General features: G+C 39.9%; 1 long non-coding RNA gene across 1 annotated transcript in view; it reads right to left on the bottom strand.

Moving 5' to 3' along the window:
- LOC137236649 (uncharacterized) overlaps window positions 1-22,126 on the bottom strand; it is a 42,437-nt gene that overhangs the window by 3,640 nt on the left and 16,671 nt on the right. The gene's annotated exons all lie outside the window — the stretch shown is intronic.

Here is a 22,126-nt window from a genome sequence, read left to right as displayed (position 1 = left end):
GCTGAACTCGTTTCCTGCCACTATTGCTCCTGGTGTTTTATTTGGAAGTGGAAGGCTGGGGTGAACTTTCCCTCTCGGCCGTATGTTCCATGCCTTCCCCCTGTGAATCGTCATGGACGTTGTCATTGCCGGAATCTGCAAATTACTCACAGTGGCCCAATTCTGAATATATGGGCAAAGGAATTCCATTTGGAGCTCATATTTCCACCTTTTACTGGTGGACGCACCATCTCCACTTCTATTTTTTCTTTCTTACATTGCGAGAGTAGCTGTAGAGGTAAATGTTTTGCCTAATTTCGGATCATTGCCCCTACTCATAATGATTAATCACCTTATTGTTACCATAAGCCTGCCCACATTGCAGAGCCGCAGGGAGATGCTTGGTGTCTTATTTATTGTTAAATTAATAAGAGGGTCAATAAATAGTGCGGTTTTGCTTGGTGAAATTAATTTTAACGTTCCTATTAGGCCATCTAGACATTTTCAATCAAATTTTGTAGCTACATGCAGGTCGAATTATGAAATGCACGAACCACTTCACTGTTTATGTCGTGATTTTAATAAACACTGTAAAAATTTAGACGTCTGCGACTCGTTTCTTGGCATTAAAAAATACCTTTTAACTACATTAAATTTGTAATTCGAAATGAAGCAAAGAACGCTAAACCGTGATATACTGTTCAACCCTCTGTTTCAAATTTGAAGTACCAGTTACTTGAAACTTGTTTGCAAAATTGCGTTGTGATCATTATTTTTATATGTATGCAATCAAATTTACTCTGTATAAATTCTACTCTGTATATATTTTATCTACTATTAATTTTCTTTATTGTCAATTTCATAAATTATTATTTACTAGCTCCTTCATGAGTACTTACTTACTTAATTGGCGCTTAACCGTCTAAACGGTTAAGGCCGTCCAACAAGGCGCGTCAGTCGCTCCTTCGCTCCGCCAACCGGCGCCAATTGGTCACACCAAAGGAGTTTAAATCGTTTTCCACCTGGTCCTTCCAACGGAGTGGGGGCCGCCCCCTACCTCTGCTTCCATAGGCGGGTTCCGATAGAAACACTTTCTTGGCCGCTGCATTTTAATTCGCTGGACTATGTTCATGTCTGCGTATAGCTCGTACAGCTCATCATTAAATCTTCTTCGGTACTCGCCATCGCCAACGCGTAGAGGTCCATAAATCTTTCGAAGAACTTTTCTCTCGAACACTCCCAAAGCCGCTTCATCTGCTGTTGTCATGGTCCATGCTTCTTCCCAAATAAACGAAGTCTTTTACTATTTCGAAATTATGGCTGCCAATAGTAGCGTGGTTGCCAAGGCGCGTATGCGCTGACTCTACTGGATGACAGCAGGTACTTCGTTTTGTCCTCATTCACCATCAAACCCATCTTTACCGCTTCTTTTTCCAGTTTGGATTAAGCAGAACTAACAGCGCGGGTGTTTAGGCCAATGATATCAATGTCATTAGCATATGCCAGTAATTGCACGCTTTTATAGTATATTGTTCCAGTGCGGTTAAGTTCTGCAGCTAGTATAATTTTCACCAGCATCAAATTAAAGAAATCGCTCGATAGGGGGTCACCCTGTCTGAAACCTCGTTTAGTTTCGAACGGATCGGAGAGGTCCTTCCCAATTCTGACTGCTGATAGTGTTGCTCAACGTCATTTTGCAGAGCCGTATAAGTTTTGCGGGGAAACCAAATTCAGACATAGCGGCATATAGGCAGCTCCTTTTCGTGCTGTCGAACGCGGCTTTAAAGTCGACGAAGAGGTGATGTGTGTCGATTCTCTTTTCACGGGTTTTTTCCAAGATTTGGCGCATTGTGAAAATCTGGTCGATGGTAGATTTACCAGGTCTGAAGCCGCACTGATAAAGTCCAGTCAGCCGGTTCACGGTGGGCTTCAATCTTTCGCACAATACACTTGAAAGGACCTTATATGCGATATTAAGAAGGCTGATTCCATGATAGTTGGTGCAATTTGCAATATCCCCTTCTTGTGGACTGGGCAAAGAACACTTAGATTCCAACCGTCGGGCATGCACTCGTCCGCCCATATATTGCTAAGAAGCTGCTGCATGCGCCTTACCAACTCCTCGCAGCCGTACTTGAATAGCTCCGCCGGCAATCCATCAGCGCCCACGGCCTTGTTGTTTTTCAATCTGGTTATTGCTATTCTAACTTCGTCATAATCGGGCGGGGGGACATATATTCCATCATCATCGATTGCGGGATCGGGTTCTTCATCTCTGCGCGGTGAATTGCTGCCTCCATTTAGGAGAGCAGAGAAGTATTTCCTCCATAATCTAAGCACTCTCTGGACATCAGTTACAAGGTCGCCGTTTTCATTCCTACAGGAGTTTGCCCCGGTCTTAAAACCTTCCGTCTGTCGCCGTATTTTTTGGTAGAATTTTCGGGCGTTATTCCGGGTGGCTAGCAGCTCAAGCTCCTCGCACTCACGCCTTTCTGTTTTTTTCTTCCTGAAAAGGCGTCTCGCTTCCCTTTTCAACTCACGATAGCGTTCAAACTCTCCTCTTGTCGCGCTCGCTTTTAACGTAGCCCTGTAGGCAGCGTCTTTTCTTTCGGTTGCAACGCGGCATTCTTCATCGTACCAGTTGTTTTTTCGTGGCCGCCGGTAACCAATTTTTTCCTCGGCGGCAGTACGAAGTGCTTTGGAGATATGCTCCCACTGCTCCTGTATTCCTTCAGGATGAGTTGTGCTCTCAGAGAGCAGGTGTGAGAGTCGAGTTGCGAAATCATTGGCAGTCTGTTGTGATTGAAGCTTTTCGACGTCTAGCTTTCCTTGTGGTTTTTGTTCATTGGTTTTAGCCGCGTTGAGGCGGGTGCGTATTTTGGCTGCAACGAGATAATGGTCCGAGTCGATGTTAGGTCCTCGGATCGTGCGCACATCTAAAACACTGGAGGCATGCCGTCCGTCTATCACAATGTGATCGATCTGATTGCGAGTATTTCGATCAGGAGACAGCCATGTAGCTTGATGTATCTTTTTATGCATGAACCTCGTGCTGGATATGACCATGTTTCGAGCACCGGCAAAGTCAATCAGCCTCAGTCCGTTAGGAGAAGTTTCATTGTGTAAGCTGAACTTTCCGACTGTAGGGCCAAAAACACATTCTTTGCCCACGCTGGCGTTAAAGTCGCCAAGCACGACTTTTATATCATGATGGGGGCAGCGCTCGTATGTGCGTTCTAATTGTTCATAAAAAGTGTCTTTCACCTCATCGTCTTTCTCCTCTGTCGGCGCATGGCGGCAGATGAATGATATATTAAAAAATTTTGCTTTTATTAGGATAGCGGCGAAACGCTCGTCCACAGGCGTGAACGCCAGCACTTGGCGACAAAGTCTCTCTCCCACCACGAATCCGACGCCGAAACTGCGCTTATTCGTATGGCCACTCCAATAGATGTCACAATTTTTTATCTTCTTTCTTCCTTGCTTCGTCCAACGCATTTCTTGGATGGCGGTGATGTCAGATTTTGCTTTGACGAGGACATCAACCAGCCGGGCATCTGTACCAATCCATTCAGGGAGCGGACGTTCCAGGTGCATGCCCTCAATTCATTGTCCTTCAAACGTTTGCCACGGTCGTCATCAATAGAGAGTGTATTTATCCGAGGCTTGTTGTTATATTTTATTGGAGTATGGTTTTACGTGGCGGGTCCCAAGCCCAGCGCACAACCCGCTCAGCGGGGGTGAAAATATTACTTGCACGTTTATATGGCGAGCCGCTTGCTCCAAGACAGACGCCCGCTTGCAGCCGCAGCTAGAGGTGTACAGACGCTGCCGATGAGATCTCCCCCGGCTACCCCTTAAACCGATTATGTCAGAGTGGCCTAGCCAGGTTGTCGCCTTCTCACATTAGCTCACCGCTAAACGGATGTTTAGCGGCTACCCAGAGCATACTTGGCCGCAAGCGACCGACAGTAGTGAGCTGCTTGAACCGCATGCAAAAGAATCGCTCTGGCCATTCCCAGGTGAATGGCGGTCAGAAGCTTTCCCCACTTTCGTGGACTTCTACACATGGCTCCACCTCCAACCCCTTCATGAGTACATTTTAACACATTTACAACATTTTAACTCTTGCTGACTTTTAAGTTTTTAATTGAAATTGTCAAGCGTTTAATTCAATACTGTTTAAATATTACTTTAAAATTGATTACTGCTTATTTTGTTTATATCGTGTATTACATCTGAGAATTAAGTGTCGGTTTATTTGGTCTGTATAATTGTTTAAATTGTAGACTGATAAATAAATTAATAAATATTGCTCTTCTGAAAAGCGTGTCTTCCTTCTTAATATGGGACTGCATTATTGTCAACAACTCAGAAAACTTCTCTCTAGACATGCGAAAATACGTATGAAACTTGACGCCATCCTTCTTTATCCTGGGCAAAAGAGTATGGAACTCGCCTTCTTCATACCTTGAAAATGGGATATCATGAACCCACAACCTTTTTCGCTTTCTCTGCTTCTCTTCCTGTATTTTTTCCTCCTCTTCGCATAAAAATGCAACTACCACGGCTTCAAACTCGATATCATCCATTTTACCCTATTGTCAAAAAGTTTCGATAAATTCATGAATAAGAACAGTGAACCATCAAATATTCATTAAATAAAAAAAAAATAAATGTAAGGCGCGATAACCTCCGAAGAGTTCTAAGGCCGAGCTTCTCTTCCAATTTGCATCGTGCTCCTCTTGATTTTCCCTACAAATTGGTCGGACGGGACCTACATGATTTTATGCCAACTCCGAACGGCATCTGCAAGGCAGATGAGTTTTCACTGGGAGCTTTTCATGGCAGAAATACACCCGGAGCGCTTGCCAAACACTGCCGAGGGGGGACCCCGCTTAGAAAAATTTTCTTTTAATTGAAAAACCTTATTTCTAAAATTTTTGATGTTGCTTTGCCCGGGGTTTGAACCCAGGGTATCCGGTGTGGTAGGCGGAGCACGCTACCATCACACCACGGTGGCATTAGAACAAATAAAACTCAATCCAATCCATAGATAACAACAAATAACACTTAGGGATACGCCGGTTGCTTATTTGGTGGAAAATATGTATGTGGATTCGATACCTAGCATGTACAAAATTTCTGTATGAATAAAATTTCTTCGTGGGTGAGGCTTCCAATGCCTCGCTGTTAATGCGCTGTATACGGGAATTCCAGTTGGTGCTACAATATGAAATAAATAATGTATAAAAGGAAATAGTAATAATAGATTGCATTAATCTTAACACATGAACTATCAGCTCATCGTGTTCATGGCCATGGTATATCGCGGTGTTTATATTTTTATCAGGAGAACTTCCTCTAACATATGGTTCAATGTAGATTTCATATTAATTGGATCGCTATACAATGTACTTAAAGGCAAATACCCAATTCTGATTTAGTTTTTGTTTAGATTTATTGGCAGGATGTTTGTATGTTTCGAATTAATTGTTTACAAAACAGCTCCAGATGCACAAATTAGTATAGTTTGGTAGGTACGTTCGATTGTGCACAGTACAAATATCTCAAGTGAGTAATAATTCGCTGATGCCCAACATGGCCTGGACTTATTGAAATGGTATAAAATACCTTATTAAAAATAAATAAATGTAAGGCGCGATAGCCTCCGAAGAGATCTAAGGCCGAGCTTCTCTTCCAATTTGCGTCGTGCTCCTCTTGATTTTCCCTACAAATTGGCCGGAGGGGACCTACATGTTTTATGCCGACTCCGAACGGCATCTGCAAGGCAGATGAGTTTTCACTGAGAGCTTTTCATGGCAGAAATACACCCGGAGCGCTTGCCAAACACTGCCGAGGGGCGACCCCGCTTAGAAAAATTTTCTTCTAATTGAAAAACCTTATTTCTAAAATTTTGATGTTGCTTTGCCCGGGAGTTGAACCCAGGGCATACCGTGTGATAGGCGGAGCACGCTACCATCACACCACGGTGGCCGCCTTTGTGAAGTACTCTAACGTATGTACTCTATGGAATACTCACAAACAAAGCGAGAGTGGGATCACCTAATCCTCTCCTAAGACATCACAATGTTAATTGGAGCACAATTTTTGTATGAATAAAGATTAGTTTTGGAACACTCCTATACTCCTAAAGGAGTTTCCTCACACTATTTTTAGAGTACTCGCGTTTTTTGAAGGGTACCCTTCTCTGTCTGTATTCATACAAAAAATGTGTTCCAATTAACATTGCCATGTCCTAGGAGAGGAGTAGGTGATCCCACTCTCGCTTTGTTTGTGAGTATTCCATAGAGTACATACGTGAGAGTACATTCCAAAGTACTTTCACTGTAGTACTCCATGGAGCACCCACAGAGGATCATATGCCAAAGTACTAAAGAGGAATTGTATCGGAAAGAATTACCGGAGTGAATTTTATTTAAAATGAAAGTAAATGAAGAGGGGCAATACAACTTTTATATTTTATACTACGAATATTCTTTTGTTATTTAGTAGTTGCGTGAATAAAGAAACTAATATTTCTCTATACTATAGTACCCTGCAAAAATTGTTGGATTACGTGTTGCATTTTCTTCATGTTGGAGTACTCTAACAATACTCCTTTGCAATGCGTTTGCGGACAACCATCAGCCGATAATTGCTCGTTTTTTAACGACAGTGATCACGACACGATGACGATCGAACAGAGTTGCCAAAAGTAAAATATTGTATGCAAGTAACTAATAATAAAATTTTACTTTGGCAATTCTGATAAAATGCAACAGCGCACTGGTTTTATGTATACATACTAAAGTATGTATAGAGAAATATTAGTTTAGGTAGGTAGGTTGAACTGGCCGGTCCATGAGGACCTCACATAGACTGATTGAGTCCGTAGTGTTACCAGAAGTTTGTTTTAACGACCAAACTGAAAAACCCTATCAAAAACCAGGACCTATGTTATAAAATAACTCCGTCCTCTTGGCAAATACTAGAAGCTTCCTAGGACTTAAGCCACTTGCTGCTTCTAGATCTGACAGCTGTATCACTCCTAATAGCTGGAGTCTTGGCCTGGCAAGTGCAGAGCACGAGCACAGAACGTGCTCGATCGTTTCCTCCTCCAACCCGCACTTCCTACATCTGCTATCACTGACCAAGCCTAGTTTAAAGGCATGTGACGCCAGAAGGCAGTGCCCAGTCAGAATACCCGTCATGAGTCTACAGTCCTCTCTTTTTAATGATAGGAGCAACTGTGTTGTAAGACCTACACATAATCTTCGACACTTTACAGCCCCGCGCTTGAACCCACGCCTTTCCCGCTTGGTCGATCATGTGCACCTCTCGCCTTCGCTTAATCTCGCCCAATCTAATTGGGACATCTACGGAGCAAGCTTCAAGGGATGCGCCCTTTTTAGCTAGTTCGTCCGCTTTTTCATTCCCATCTATTCCCATATGCCCTGGGACCCAATATAGATGTATGCTTCTCCCTGTCCCGATTCTATCCAGAGACTGCTTACACTCTAACACGCATTTAGATGCTGTGCTATGCGAGATTATTGCCTTAATTGCTTCTTGACTGTCAATATAAAAGTTAACACGGTTGCAGCTTAAGATATTCTCTTCCAGGGTTTCTACTGCTTTGGTTACGGCTAATATTTCCGCTTGGAAAACGCTACAGTAATCCGGCAGCCTGTAGGATCTGCTTATTTCCGGATTAGCGCAGTATACCGCAGACCCTACTCCTTCCACTACTTTGGAACCATCGGTGTACACATGTATCGCCTCGTCCGCCATTTGCGCACCCTTGCGCCAACCGTCCACCTCTATTGTGGCCTTAAGATCTCCCACGAAGCGCAGATAGGGGATCATGTAGTCTGTTCGTCTTGTGATGGATGACGCTATACTACTATGGTCATATGGTCGGCGCTCAAGCTGCCCGAAGCACCGAGCCTGGTTGCGGTCGTTAACGCTTTGTTCTCTTCTACCAGGTCTACAGGTGGGATGTGCAAAATGGCATACAGTGCAGCCGTCGGGGTTGTTTTTAGGGCTCCCGTAATGCTAAGCATCGATAGTCTGCATACCCCCTCTAATTTTTTGAGGTATGTTGTTTTTTGTGTGGCTTTCCACCAAACAAGAACTCCATAGTATAGAATAGGGCTTCCAATCGCTGTAAAAAATGAGAAAGAGAGGGCGATAGGCTCCACGTACACCCCAGCATTCTTTTACATGCGCAGAGTGCCGTTGAGGCCTTCTTGACCCTCTCCTCCACGTTGAGCTTCCATGACAGCTTACTGTCTAGGATGATTCCTAAATATTTTGTGCAAGGTTTCTCCTGTAAGGTCACCCCTCCTAACTTAGGCCTGGTCCAATTTGGGACCTTGTACCTCTTTGTAAACAAGACCATATCCGTCTTCTCCGCATTGACTTTCAACCCGACATTAGATGCCCAGGTATGAATATCGCGAAGCGCCCGATCCATCAAAGAAATAATCGTTGGAAGGCACTTTACACTTATGACAATTGCAACGTCATCTGCGTACTCCGTAAGTTTTTCGGGTCCCTCATCGAATTGCCTGAGCAGTTGGTTGATGACCAGCGTCCACAGCAGAGGTGATAGCACCCCTCCCTGCGGCGTGCCCCTGTCCACTGATTTCGTGGCCTCGTACAATCGCCATTGTGATGTAATCTTTCTGCAATCTAACATGCACCCGATCCATCTGATTAAGGCAGGATGTACTTTAATGTAATTAAGACCATCTATAATCGCCCATTTTGCAACATTATTGAAAGCCCCGGCAATGTCCAAGAAGACTCCTAGAGCATACTCCTTATATTCCAGGGATTTCTCTATGCTTATTACCACCCTATGCAATGCGGTGTCTACCGACTTGCCTTTGGTGTACGCATGCTGTGTTGTGGAGAGCAGCTTTTCATCCACGTTGGACTTTATGTACACATCTATCAGCCTCTCAAAGGTTTTGAGCAGAAATGATGTTAAGCTAATGGGTCTATAGTCTTTGGAATACATGTGACCGATCTTCCCCGCATTTGGTAGAAAAGCTACACGAGCAGTTCTTCAAGAGTGCGGTACATGATTCAGTCGTATGCACCCATCGAATATTATTTTAAGCCATTGCACGACCGCCCTACTTGAGACTTGTAGCATGGCCGGGAATATACCATCTGGGCCCGGCGATTTAAACTTAGAAACCGTCTTCACTGCCCACTCGATCTTGGAATCGGTCACCAAGCCCGGCACTACTAGCTCCGTGATCGAAGTGTGAGTGATGTCTGCTGGCTCATCTAAACCGTCTCCCGATGGGAAATGTGTATCGAGAAGCACCTCAAGGGATTCCTCACTATTACGTGACCATTCCCCGTTCTCTCTCTTTATTAGTCCCTGGACTATGTTTCCCTTTGCTAGGACTTTTTTCAACCGTGCTGTTTCGCTGGAGCACTCTATGTCCGTACAGAAACTTTTCCATGAGTTTCTCTTCGCCCTGGTAATTTCACGCTTGTAGATCCTCAGTAGATCCCTGTACTCGTCTCGACACGCTTCGCTTTCCGCGGTCTTTGCGAGCTTAAACATTTCTTTAACCTGTCTTCTTAGAAGACTCAGCTCATTGCTCCACCATGGAGGCTTTGCTTTTCCTCTGAATCTTCTTAGAGGGCAAGCTTTGTTATACGCAGTCATAAGCGTCCTTGTTAGGAATTCATTCGACTCCTCCAGTTCCTCTACATTAGCAACCTCTTTGGGTTGTCCCAGTTTTGTTTCTACATGTTTCTGGAATTTAGTCCAGTTCGTTGACCTAGGGTTTCTAAAGGTTCCTCCCTTCTCTACCCTCTTTAGGGGGATGTTGAAGCTGATATACGCATGGTCGAAGAAGGATGGTCTATCAAGAACCATCCAATCATACCTTGATATATCACGCTCGGAGCTCAATGTAATATCCAGAACATTGCTGGATGTTGGACCAATGTATGTAGGGACATTTCCCCTGTTGGCTATCTGCAAATTGGTTTGCAGGATGTAACAAAACAGAGATTCGCCTCTCTCGTTCGTATCTGCTCTTCCCCACGCATTGTGGTGCGCATTTGCATCTGCGCCTATGACCAACCGCCCTTTGCGCCCTTCCTCCTGTACTAGCCTTTTGCACTCCATCGGTGGGACCTCCGCAGCATGGGCCATGTAGCAGGACGCCAGGATAAATGCCTGCTTATTCTTTTTTTTTTGTTCAACGGCCACCGCTACGAGATCCTCAGTGGTGTAATTAGGCAGCATATATGAATGCAGCTGTTTCCTTACCATTACTGCAGTTCGCGCCCGTCCTTCCGTTTGCGCGTAGTAAACGCCAAACCCGCGCGCGCTAAGTCCAGAAACCTTTCCTCCCGATGAGAGCCACGGCTCATGGATCAGCGCCACGTCAAACCAACCCTCCTCAAGGGTTAGTAGGAGTTCGCTCGACGCCACTTTACTGTGTTGGAGGTTTATCTGTAGGACTCGCAGCACCATTGGGCTGTTTTTCCCCCTCCAGCACCTTCGTCTTGACGTCGTCGTCCTCCCCTTGCCCTTTTGGTTTAGAGTATTCGAGGCCCCCTTCAGCCTCTCGTGACTGTTGTGCAGGGTGTTCCTCTGTGCGAGTCACAGCACCATTTAGCGGTTGGTCCTCTTCTAGCACGTTCGTGGTGACGTCGGGGACCTCCACCTGTCTTTTTTCCCTTAGGCTTTTGAGGTCCTTTTCGACTTCGCCCACCTGTAGCGTGTTAGGGTTTTTATCCTCGGGACTTCTTTTCCTGAGTCGCATGTAAATTTTGCCAGTGCCAAAGGACATTTTACCAAGCTGCGTGTACAAAATTTCCTCCGCCTGCTTGTTTATTTGGAAGATGTAGAACTGACCATCCTCGGTAGGCCGAAATACAGCAAGTACCTTCCAATCCTGTGTCGGTATGTTCGGATTCTGATTCTGCAGAAGTCGCAGTGTATCCTCCGACTTCATCACGCATAGTATCCATACCTTAACTTTTGGTACCGTGGGGATTTGCGCTTTATCCACCACCTCAAACCGCGCGTTCGTGCCTTGCCTTTGGAGGTTTGGAACCACTTCCTCCAGCCACTGCAAGCTCGCGATGTTGTCGCACGCTATCATCTTCACACCGTTATACCATCCTCCGAATCAAAGTTTGGAAGGGGCTTACTTGGTTGTTCCCGCATCATCTTAAGCATTAAGCTAATAAGCTCCCTTTCCACAGATCTCCACCTTTCAACAGTCATTTGTCCGAAAGGACTGCTACGATCAACCAGCGCCACATTCAGTGAATGCTTTGCCACATCACTCATCTTCTCGGGAAAAGCAGGAGTCTTAGTGTTATCTCCCTTTGGCACCTCCGAGAAAGCCGGAGTCTTAGCGTTAACTCCCTTTAGCGCCTCCGAGAAAGCCGGAGTCTTAGCGTTATCTCCCTTTGGCTTATCTCCTACTTCCTTAATTGGAACTTCCCTCTGACTCGCAGCTTTCGAGGTAGTTGCTACCCATCTGTCTTACAGCTTTGGGCCTACTTGTCTTGTCTATGCGACTGCCCTACCTCGCGGCTCTAGTACTGGGTCCTTTCTGCCTCTTGAAAGCAGGCTTGTCGCCTTCCGCCGAACGTTGCCTCTTCATTCTGTCATTCGACGCTTCTTCCTCCTCGTACCGGTTGCAGAACGCAAATGCTAAATAACATAAGAATATTCGTAGTATAAAATATAAAAGTTGTATTGCCCCTCTTCATTTACTTTCATTTTAAATTAAATTCACTTCAATAATTATTTCCGACACAATTCCTCTTTAGTACTTTGGCATATGATCCTCTGTGGGTGCTCCATGGAGTACAACAGTGAAAGTACTTTGGAAAGTACTCTCACGTATGTACTCTATGGAATACTCACAAACAAAGCGAGAGTGGGAGTATGAATATAGATTAGTTTTGGAGCAGTCCTATATTTCCAAAGGAGTATTCCTTACATTATTTATAGAGTACTCGCGTTTTTTGAAGGGTATGTATACATAAAACCAGTGCGCGGTTGCATTTTATCAGAGTTGCCATAGTAAAGTTATTTTATCAGTTATTTGTATGCAATATTTTACTTTTGGCCACTCTGTTCGAGTAATGATCGGCTGATGGTGGTCCGCAAACGCGTTGCAAAGGAGTATTGTTAGAGTAATCCAATATGAAGAAAATTGAACACGTAATCCAACAATTTTTGCAAGGTAGGCAAAAATGGCGCGAATATTTTGTCGGAACGCGTCGCTACATGTCGCGTCGTTTAACGGGCATGAACCTTTAAACTCATTTATATGAAAAGCTGCTTATTTGACGGAGCTATAAAGCCAAATTAAACTTCCATAACCCTAACGCCATAGTCGTAACCATACCCATATCCATAACCATCTCAATGTGATCGATTAATGGTGCCTTAACCTAAAAATCGTGAAAATTTCATAAAAATGAAGAAAACGCAAAAAATTACAAACATATTCCGCAAAAAATAAGTCTCTTAGTCATAACGTATCCAAAACAATGAAGAAAATCTACAAAAAGTTATTAAATTCACCAACTCAAATATTTTTAGGTTATGGATATGGCTAGGAACCAAAAACCAATTGATTGGCTATGGGGTTAGCGTTATGGTATGGCACCATTAATTGATTACATACCTTTCCATAAGGTAGGTTCGATCAGCTGATTTATTTGGTTATGGCTTTATGGTTATAAGTCACCATTAATTCGCCCTATAAGGGTGCTGGCACATTTTACAAGTGAAATTATTTCTCCCATTCGTTGGTAGCTTTCCTAACATTTTTCGAGGGTTGGATTTTATATAAGGTGCCACGATTTTCAAACTTTTGGTGATATGTAGGGGAAGAGGGGGTCCTAAAAATCAGGTCGCATGTGTCGATAGCGGTATCAAAAGACGTGTATTTGTGTCAAGATTCAGAATCCAAAAGCAGAAACAATATTTTTTATCTCGTTTAAAAGTTGTTCGCGGAAAACACGTCGGTACTATTGTCGCTTTTTTCGTTGTTGCAATTAAACAAATGAAAACAAATGAAGGTGGTGCATAAGCTGGAGACATTGGTGCTTTATCGGAAACCGTATCGGTAACCTTATAACAGCTGATTCGACCAATCTTATGAGAATCAATGCAATCGATTATTGGTGCCGCTAAGGTCGTAACCGTATCGTAGCCAACCAATTGGATTTTGGTTTACCGTCGTAATGATAAACAGCTGATTACGTTAGGGATACGGATACAGCTATACGACATACGGCACCAATGACTCCGGCTATAGTCTTGCCAGCTCCGCAACAATATCTTTTTATCTTGGTAGAACATTATAAGGTAGTGGCACGTCGACATAAATGCAAACAAACATACACTATCAATGTATTTTGTTTTTGTAAAACATTTTTAATAATTTGTAGTCTAATATTATTTGGGGTGCTGCGCAGAAGGGTGTACTACGAAGAAGAACACACACCCGGACTTGGCATGGCGTAGCCCAGGGTTATTTTTCATAAGCGCGGCCGAAGGCCGCCTATGCAGAAAGGTGTTCTACGCAGAGTTACCTTTGGAATCAGCATAAAAATCTCTATAAAGTCCGATGAACTTGTTTCAATTAAATACATTAATTTCAAATTATTCAGAGAATTACAAAACAAAATACATTGATAATGTATGTTTGTTTGCATTTATGTCGACGTGCCACCACCTTATAATATTCTACCAAGATAAAAATATATTGTTGCGGAGCTGGCAACACTATTCACCACCTTCATTTGTTTTCGTTTGTTTAATTGCAACAACGACAAAAGCGACAGTAGTACCGATGTGTTTTCCGCGAATAACTTTTAAACGAGATAAAAAATATAGTTTCTGCTTTCGGATTCTGAATCTTGAGGCAATTGACGTAGATTGTAAGCACCGGGGCTTTGACAATGAGTTTAACCAAATGTTGGAACGCCTCTTCGCACTTAGAGTCCCAATTAAAGGCCGGGTTCTTCTTCGTCAGCTGAGTGAGTGGCTTGGCAATGAGCGCATAGCCGGGAACAAATTTCCGGAAAAATCCAGTTAACCCTAAAAACATCCTAATCTCCATCGGATTCCCTGGTGTCGGATATGCCTCTATGGCAGATGTTTTAAATATTCCTGGTCTAACCCCATTTACATCTACTTGGTGTCCTAAAAATGTTACCTCCCGTTTCAAGAATGAACATTTGGATACCCTCAAAGTCCAACCTCCTTCTTGAATTATTTTTAGAAGTAAAATAAGTTTTCTTCTTCCGAATCGGTTGCGATGATGACCTCATGTACATAACTCACAGCACTTTACTTAAAGGTGCAACCAAACGTGACATAATTTTTTGAAAGGTGCATGGGGCATTTCGCAATCCGAATGGCATTCTATTGAACTCGTAAAGTCCATTATGAGTAACAAACGCGGTTAGAGGCTTTGCTTCTTTTTCTAATTCTATTTGATAGTATCCGGACATAAGATCTAGTGTCGTGAAGAACCTCTTTTTTGCTTGGGCACAAGTACAACCGGTGATGCGTAACAAGAATTCGACCTACGAATTATTCCTAATTACAGCAATTCATCGACTATTTCCTCCACAACCCTTTGCTTTGGAATAGGGATGCTATATGGTTTTTTTGAAATCGGCCTCTGTGATATTAGCTGAATATTCATCCTGAACCTCTTCGACCTACCCAGTTCAGGTAGCCTTTCAGAAAAACAATCCGCGTACCGATTTAGTAACTCAACGAGCCCTTGCTGCGCACTGGCATTCAACTCTTCATTAGTGTCTAAACCGCATTTAGCAATCGACATTATACGGCATGTGCCACCTTCAATAATTACCTTTCCCTTCGAAAGCACATCAATTCCAACAAGAACGTCGTATGACATTGCAGAATCAACAACAACTAATAATTCGACCACACGAGTAACGTCATTCAACATAATTTCTGCTAAAGCTTTCCCGTGGCAAATTAATTCACCACCAGCAAATCCGATCAATTTCTCGGGGCACTCACTAACGCTTAGCCTACATCTTGTTGCAATTGATAGCTTTACCAGCGACTTACTGCTCCCGGAATCAACGAGCGCCTTGCATTCAATTTGATTTTTGCCTATAACATTAACAATTTTACACAACTCTTTGCATGTATTACCAACGTGTATATTATTCACTGACGTTTCAGTTTCTATTTCTTCTACGTTTCCCTCATATTCCCTGCATTCATCACTCGTTATCTGGTTTATGCGATCGTTTTGTTTTGATTCAGCTTTCTTTGTTGTGTAACAGAGCCATAATAAATAATAAAATGTCACCCTGTGTTCAAGTTGCTGCATCACACGTTGTATACCCTCGGGTGTGGAACAACTTGAACACAGAGCAATTCGGCTGACAGAATGATAATTAAAATTTGGATATTCAAGTTTACACACGAACAAAGTGAGGAAAAAAGTTAAAACAAAACATTTTTGTAACCATTAATTTAAAACTAAGCCTAGTGTATATATACAAAATAAAATTACCTATTAAAGGAACATTCTACAAAATTACTTTAAATAAAAGAACCAAAATTCTTAAATTAAAACATTGTGTTTGGCATTTGATGTTTTTATGTGGAGTGCGTTGCGACGTGCAAGCGCACGTCCAAATTAACAAATTTACGTTTTCTTCGGAGGTTCCATGGCAGGACCCTTACATGGCGACCGTGAGGCTGGAGTCCGGTCTTTTGTCTTTCAATTTTGGCATCGAGGCGAAGCGGCAGTAATGGTGAGTGGAAAATTTTTTTGGTGTGCGAAGTCATGTGCGTGGTGTTCTACACAAAATTTAATAAAATCAATAAAGCAAATAAATTTAAATTTCTAAATCTACGATTCCTAAAACAAATTTAATAATTTTCTAAATAAAATTCAATAAAAGTACAATTTTCTAAATAAATTTCTACTAAACTACGATATAATTTCCTACATTAAAATTTAACAAACTTACAACACTTCTTTCTAATTAAAATTTAACAAATTACGACATATTTTCCTAAATAAAAATTCAATAAAATTATGCAAAATTTTACAAATTCTATAAATTTTACATAACGGCACTCGCACCACGCCACGCATAACGGCGAAGGTAACGGTACCCAAAAACATACATACAATTCAGCGTAATTTTCCACCACCACCAACTTTAACATGTAAAGACACATACCAGCAACAACACCAGCAGCGATTCAGGTCTGCCAGCGCAGCAGCAGCAGTGACCAGAAAAAATAAGTATACATATATGTATTTAACATGTTGCCTACGGGTATTGTATGTATACGGCTTTATGTATGTATATTAAAACATTTATACAATTTTTATAAAATTCGTTGCTTTCGCATTTCAATCAAAAATTTAAAATTTCAGAATTAAAGGAAAATTGATTTCGTGAAAAACGAATTGAATTTTTTATATAAACAATGGTTTGTTAAAAAACCAATTAATTTTTTGATACATACGGTGGTCTTCGAAAAAACCAATTAATTTTTTGATACAAACGGTGGTTTGTTAGAAAACCAATTAAATTTTTTTTTTTTTGAAATATGCGGTGGTTCCGTTAAAAACTAAGTACATTTTTTTTTGAAATATGCGGTGGTTCCGTTAAAAACCAAGTCAGATTTTTTATATAAAGCGGTGCGTCCGTGAAGATATACGAATTTTTTTTTTTAAATCGGTGCGTCTGTGAACATAAAAGAATATTTGAACAGATAACCAAATTTGTGAAATTTTTACCGATTAATACCTACATACTTTTGTGCAAAGTTTAAATTCAATCACTTCTTAAAGACTTTTCTGAACAAGTATAATGCAGTTTTCATTAATTCTTCAAATAAATTGTTAAATATTTCTTTAGCGACTATTCACCTGTAAATCAGTTCAATTTTACAATTTTTTTTCTTTTTCCTCAACAATTCAATTTCAAATATAAATTCAACATTCAAACAAGTGCTTCATTAATTTCATATGTACAACCTTAGAAGTGGTAAGCAAGTGCAAAAAACTTCAGATTCAGAATCCGATTCCGATAAATCATGCTTAAGTTACGAAAGTTTAGCTTCATCTTCGACCGAAAAAGACACCAAACAGGAAAATAAATTATCGTTGTCAGCAGATTTCCTAGGCTTCGAAGATTCTTCAAGTAAAAATTTAACTTCTAATTTAGTTTCAAATCTTAACGATTCAAATAGTGAAATATTAACTTCAACTTCTAACGTAAGCCCAGATCTTAACAATCCAATTTGTACAAACGTGGCCTCATCTTCTGCTAATTCAGCTCCAGATCTTAACGATCAAATCATGGCAACACCTGAGGAAAAGAGAATTTTTATTAACACATGTGCTAATTCTATTAGAGAAAACTACAGTGGTGATCCACTAGCACTTGATTCTTTTATAGACAAAATTGCATTACTTGAACAATTCGCTACTGCAGATTTAACCGATACTTTTATAGCGTTCTTAAAATCAAAATTAGAGGGTAAAGCTCGTGAAGCAATACCAACACAGGTAACTTCAGTTAATGAAATTAAAACAGCTCTGCGTAATAGGATCAAACCAGACAACTCGAAAGTTGTAGCAGGGAGAATTGCAACGTTGCATGTTAATGGTAACAATTATACAGATTTTGCCAAAAAAGTTGAAGATTTAGCTGACTCACTTGAGCGGTCTCTTATTATTGAAGGGATCACTCAAACAAAAGCTCATGAAATGGCAGTCGAACAAACGGTTAACGTGTGTCGTTTAAATGCAAAATCAAATTTAGTAAAAACCATTTTAGCCTCAACGATATTTACAGATCCGAAAGACGTGGTAGCAAAATTAATTGTAGAAAAAAACAATGAAGTAACTGAGCGTCAGGTTTTAGCTTTTCGATCACGTGGTAACAGTACATTTAGAAATTCACGCGGTAGTTATCGAGGTTTTTACCCAAACCGCGGCTATACTGGTTATAGAAATAATAGTTCATTTTCATATAATAGTAACTATAACGGTAACAACAATCAAAGATATAGAAATTATAACGGAAATAGATACCAGAATAACAACAGTAATAATACGCGTCCAATTACAAATTCCAATTCAAATACAAATAATGGTAACAATAGAGGTAACAATTCGAGATCAGCCAATGGTAGAGGTCGAAACGCAAACGTTCGCGCTTTAAACGCCAGCGCCCCTCAGGAGCGAACACTGAGGGAGGACGAATTAAGCGAGTACGCGAACTTCCCTCACCAATAGCCATCTATTGTTTAAATTTAAATTACTCAGATTTTATAGAATTACAACTAAACGAGTCACAAAAATTTTGTTCTTTCCTAGTAGACACTCAAGCCGACATTTCTTTAATAAAAATATCATGTCTAGGCAGAAATATTTCCTTAAATACGAACGACATTATTAACATTACCGGTGTCACTTCTAATTCAGTTTCTACTTTAGGTAAAATTACAGCAAATTTAAATTTTTCAAACTTTTCTATTAAACATAATTTACAAGACTTTAATATTCCATCCGATGGCATACTGGGTAAAGATTTTCTGAAAATTAACAAATGCATTATTAATTATGAAAGAAATAGTATTTCCTTTTGGGTAGGTAATGAAAAAGTCGTGATACCAATCCTGCACGGAACAGAAAGCGACAGTTGTATCATTTCACCAAGATGTGAAATATTCAGACTTTTTGATTTAGGAGATTCACCCGAGCCACTTTTCGTGGACTCGCAGGAAATTGAAAAAGGTGTTTTCACAGCTAGGTGCATTGTTAATTCCAGTAACCCAATTATTAAAGTTATAAATACCACGGATGATATAAAGTATGTCAAAAGAAAAAGTATTCGGACAGAAAAACTTTCAAACTACAATATTTATACAATTAACAAGACAGAAACAGAAGACAAACGTACCAAAAAACTAATTTCGATTTTGAAAAATCAAATACCTCAACATGCTCATAGTAAATTAATTGACCTTTGCATAAATTATGCCGACATTTTCGCTCTTGACATGGACAAAATGACTTTAAATAACTTTTACGAGCAAAAATTAAGACTGACAGACAACGAACCGGTATATGTTAAAAACTATAGATTGCAATACTCTCAACGCGAAGAAATAAATCGACAAGTAAATAAATTGTTAGACAATGATTTGATTGAACCCAGTTATTCAAATTACAATAGTCCTTTGATTGTAGTCCCAAAGAAAGATACTAAGGGTCAAAAAGCATATCGTATGTGCGTAGATTTTCGCGCAGTAAACAAAAAACTCATTGCTGATAAATTCCCACTAGCTAGAGTTGACGATATTTTAGACAATCTCGGTGGAGCAAAATATTTTTCCACATTAGATTTTTTTCAGGATTTCATCAAATCCCCTTTCATCCTGACTCTCGTGACATTACGTCTTTCAGCACTGACCGTGGCGCATTTAGATGGAAAGTGCTTCCATTCGGCTTAAATATAGCACCTAATTCATTCTCGCGAATGATGACCATAGCTTTTTCGGGTATACCACCCAATGTCGCATTTTTGTACGTCGACGATATTATCGTCATAGGGTGTAGCGAAGCACACAACATTAAAAATCTTTCAAAGGTCTTCGATACTTGTAGATCTTTCAACCTCAAACTTAACCCAAATAAATGCAACTTTTTACGACCAGAAGTTACATTTTTAGGTCATAAATGTTCAGCCAAAGGTTTGTTGCCAGACGACTCTAAAATAAACGCAATTAAAAAGTATACAAAACCAACTGATAAAGACGCGGTACGACGATTCGTCGCGTTTGCAAACTATTACAGACGGTTTATACCTAATTTTGCGTCTCTGGCAGCGCTCCAAAATCGATTAAGCAGAAAAGAGTTGAATTTGTATGGGATGTAGAATGCGAAAGAGCATTTTTATCTTTGAAAGCAGCGTTACTTTCACCAAAATTACTTCAATATCCAGATTTTACTAAACAATTCATTATTACCGTTGATGCTTCCACAACTGGATGTGGCGCTATTTTGAGTCAAGAACAACAAGGTAGTGATTTACCAATCTGTTTCGCTTCTAAAGCATTTAATAAAGCCGAACGGAAAAAGCCCATTATAGAATTAGAGCTTTTAGCTATTTACTTTACAATCAAGAAATTTCCACCATACGTTTATAGCACCCATTTCATTGTAAAATCAGACCATAGACCTATAGTATACTTATTCAACATGAAAGACCCATCTTCAAAACTTTCAAGAATAAGACTGGAACTATCTGAATATAACTTTACTATTGTATATATAAAAGGTAAATCAAACGTTTGTGCTGATGCTCTATCGCGGATAACAATCGATGAGATTAAAGAAGCTAACAAACAAATTTTGGCAGTACAGACAAGAGCCATGACAAAAAAGGCAAACGACAAAAATTTACATAGGAAAACAGACAAAACGATGAAAAACAAATTACTTTACATGTCTACGACAAATTTTCATTTAATTTTTCGAAAAATGTTCCACGAATAAGATCTGCAATTACGTACGATAAATATAATAAAAACAAATTTAAGAATTTTTGCGCATATTAAACATAAGATACTCGAGTTACTTAGTTTTGAGCTTGTTAACGAAATAATGACTTTAGAGAAATTACTTTCGAGGCTTGAATCAGAAGCCGGCAAACGCAAAATTAAGCAGATTGAATGGCCTAAAAACGATATTATGTTCGAACATTACACTATTACAAATTTCAAAAATATTGGAAATAAAATTTTAAAATTATTAGAAATTATATTAACAGATCCAGTGGAGACAGTAACAGACGAAGATACAAAATTAAAACTAATGAAAATTTACCATAATGATCCAATTTCTGGTGGACATTGCGGAATGAAGACTTTACGCAAAATTGCGAACAAAATTTTATTGGAAGAACATGACTCGTGATATATCGAAATATATCAAAAATTGCAAAGATTGTCTTTTAAACAAGGTTAAACATAAAACAAAAGAAAAACTTGTTTTAACACCAACTCCTTGTAAACCATTCGATATACTAGTAATTGACACAATAGGACCCCTACCTGAGTCCAAATATGGTAACAAGTTCGCACTTACCATGATTTGCGAGATGACTAAATACCTGGTAACAGTCGATGTACCAGACAAATCGGCAAAAACAATCGCTTCAGCTATTTTTGAAGGATTCATTTTAACTTACGGCACAATGAATGCCATAAAATCAGATTTAGGTACTGAATTTAAAAATTAATTATTCGAAGAATTAACAAACCTTTTAAATATTCAACATAATTTTTCAACTTCATACCATCACGAAACTGTTGGCACGATTGAACGTAATCATAGAGTTTTTAATGAATACTTACGTGCATATCTAAAAGACACTTTTTCTGATTGGGATGTTTATTTAAAATACTTTACTTTCCTACACAATACTACGAGTAGCACAGTTTTCGACAACCAATTTTCGCCTTACGAGTTAGTCTTTGGGAAAAAGGCAACATTGCCTAATGAATTGACAAAAGAAAAAATTTACCCAATTTATAACGTCGACAACTATGCCAAAGAAGTTAAGCTTAGGATGCAGAAAACGCACAAAATGGCACACAATCTAATTAATAAAAATAAATTACAAAGTAAAAATCTGTACGATAAAACGGCACGACCTCTAATTGTAAAAATCGGAGATAAAGTACTTTTACAAAAAGAACCACATCATAAGCACGAAAATATTTATCAAGGTCCTTTTATTATAACTAAAATTAACGAACCTAATGTAACTATTTTCGATGATAAAAACAAAGAAAAAGTGGTACATAAAAACCGCCAAAGTAAAGTAAATTAACATTACTTCAATACTTTCACTTTTAATTTGATTGAAAAACAAATCCAAAATTTTCTTACTAGAATTTAAGCAGCCACGAAGGCTTAAAAATTGTTAAAACAAAAAAGAAAAAAAAGAGCACACAATTTTGCATATTCAAAAACCTATGTCATAAAAATTGTTCATAACTTATAACAAAATCGCATTTCTTAAGTTACAAACAAAAAAAAAAAAC

Source organism: Eurosta solidaginis, chromosome 1, assembly GCF_040869045.1.
Source record: "Eurosta solidaginis isolate ZX-2024a chromosome 1, ASM4086904v1, whole genome shotgun sequence".
Lineage (NCBI taxonomy): Eukaryota > Metazoa > Arthropoda > Insecta > Diptera > Tephritidae > Eurosta > Eurosta solidaginis.
Note: the sequence above shows the minus strand (reverse complement) of the source record. Positions and strands in the feature narration are given on the sequence as shown.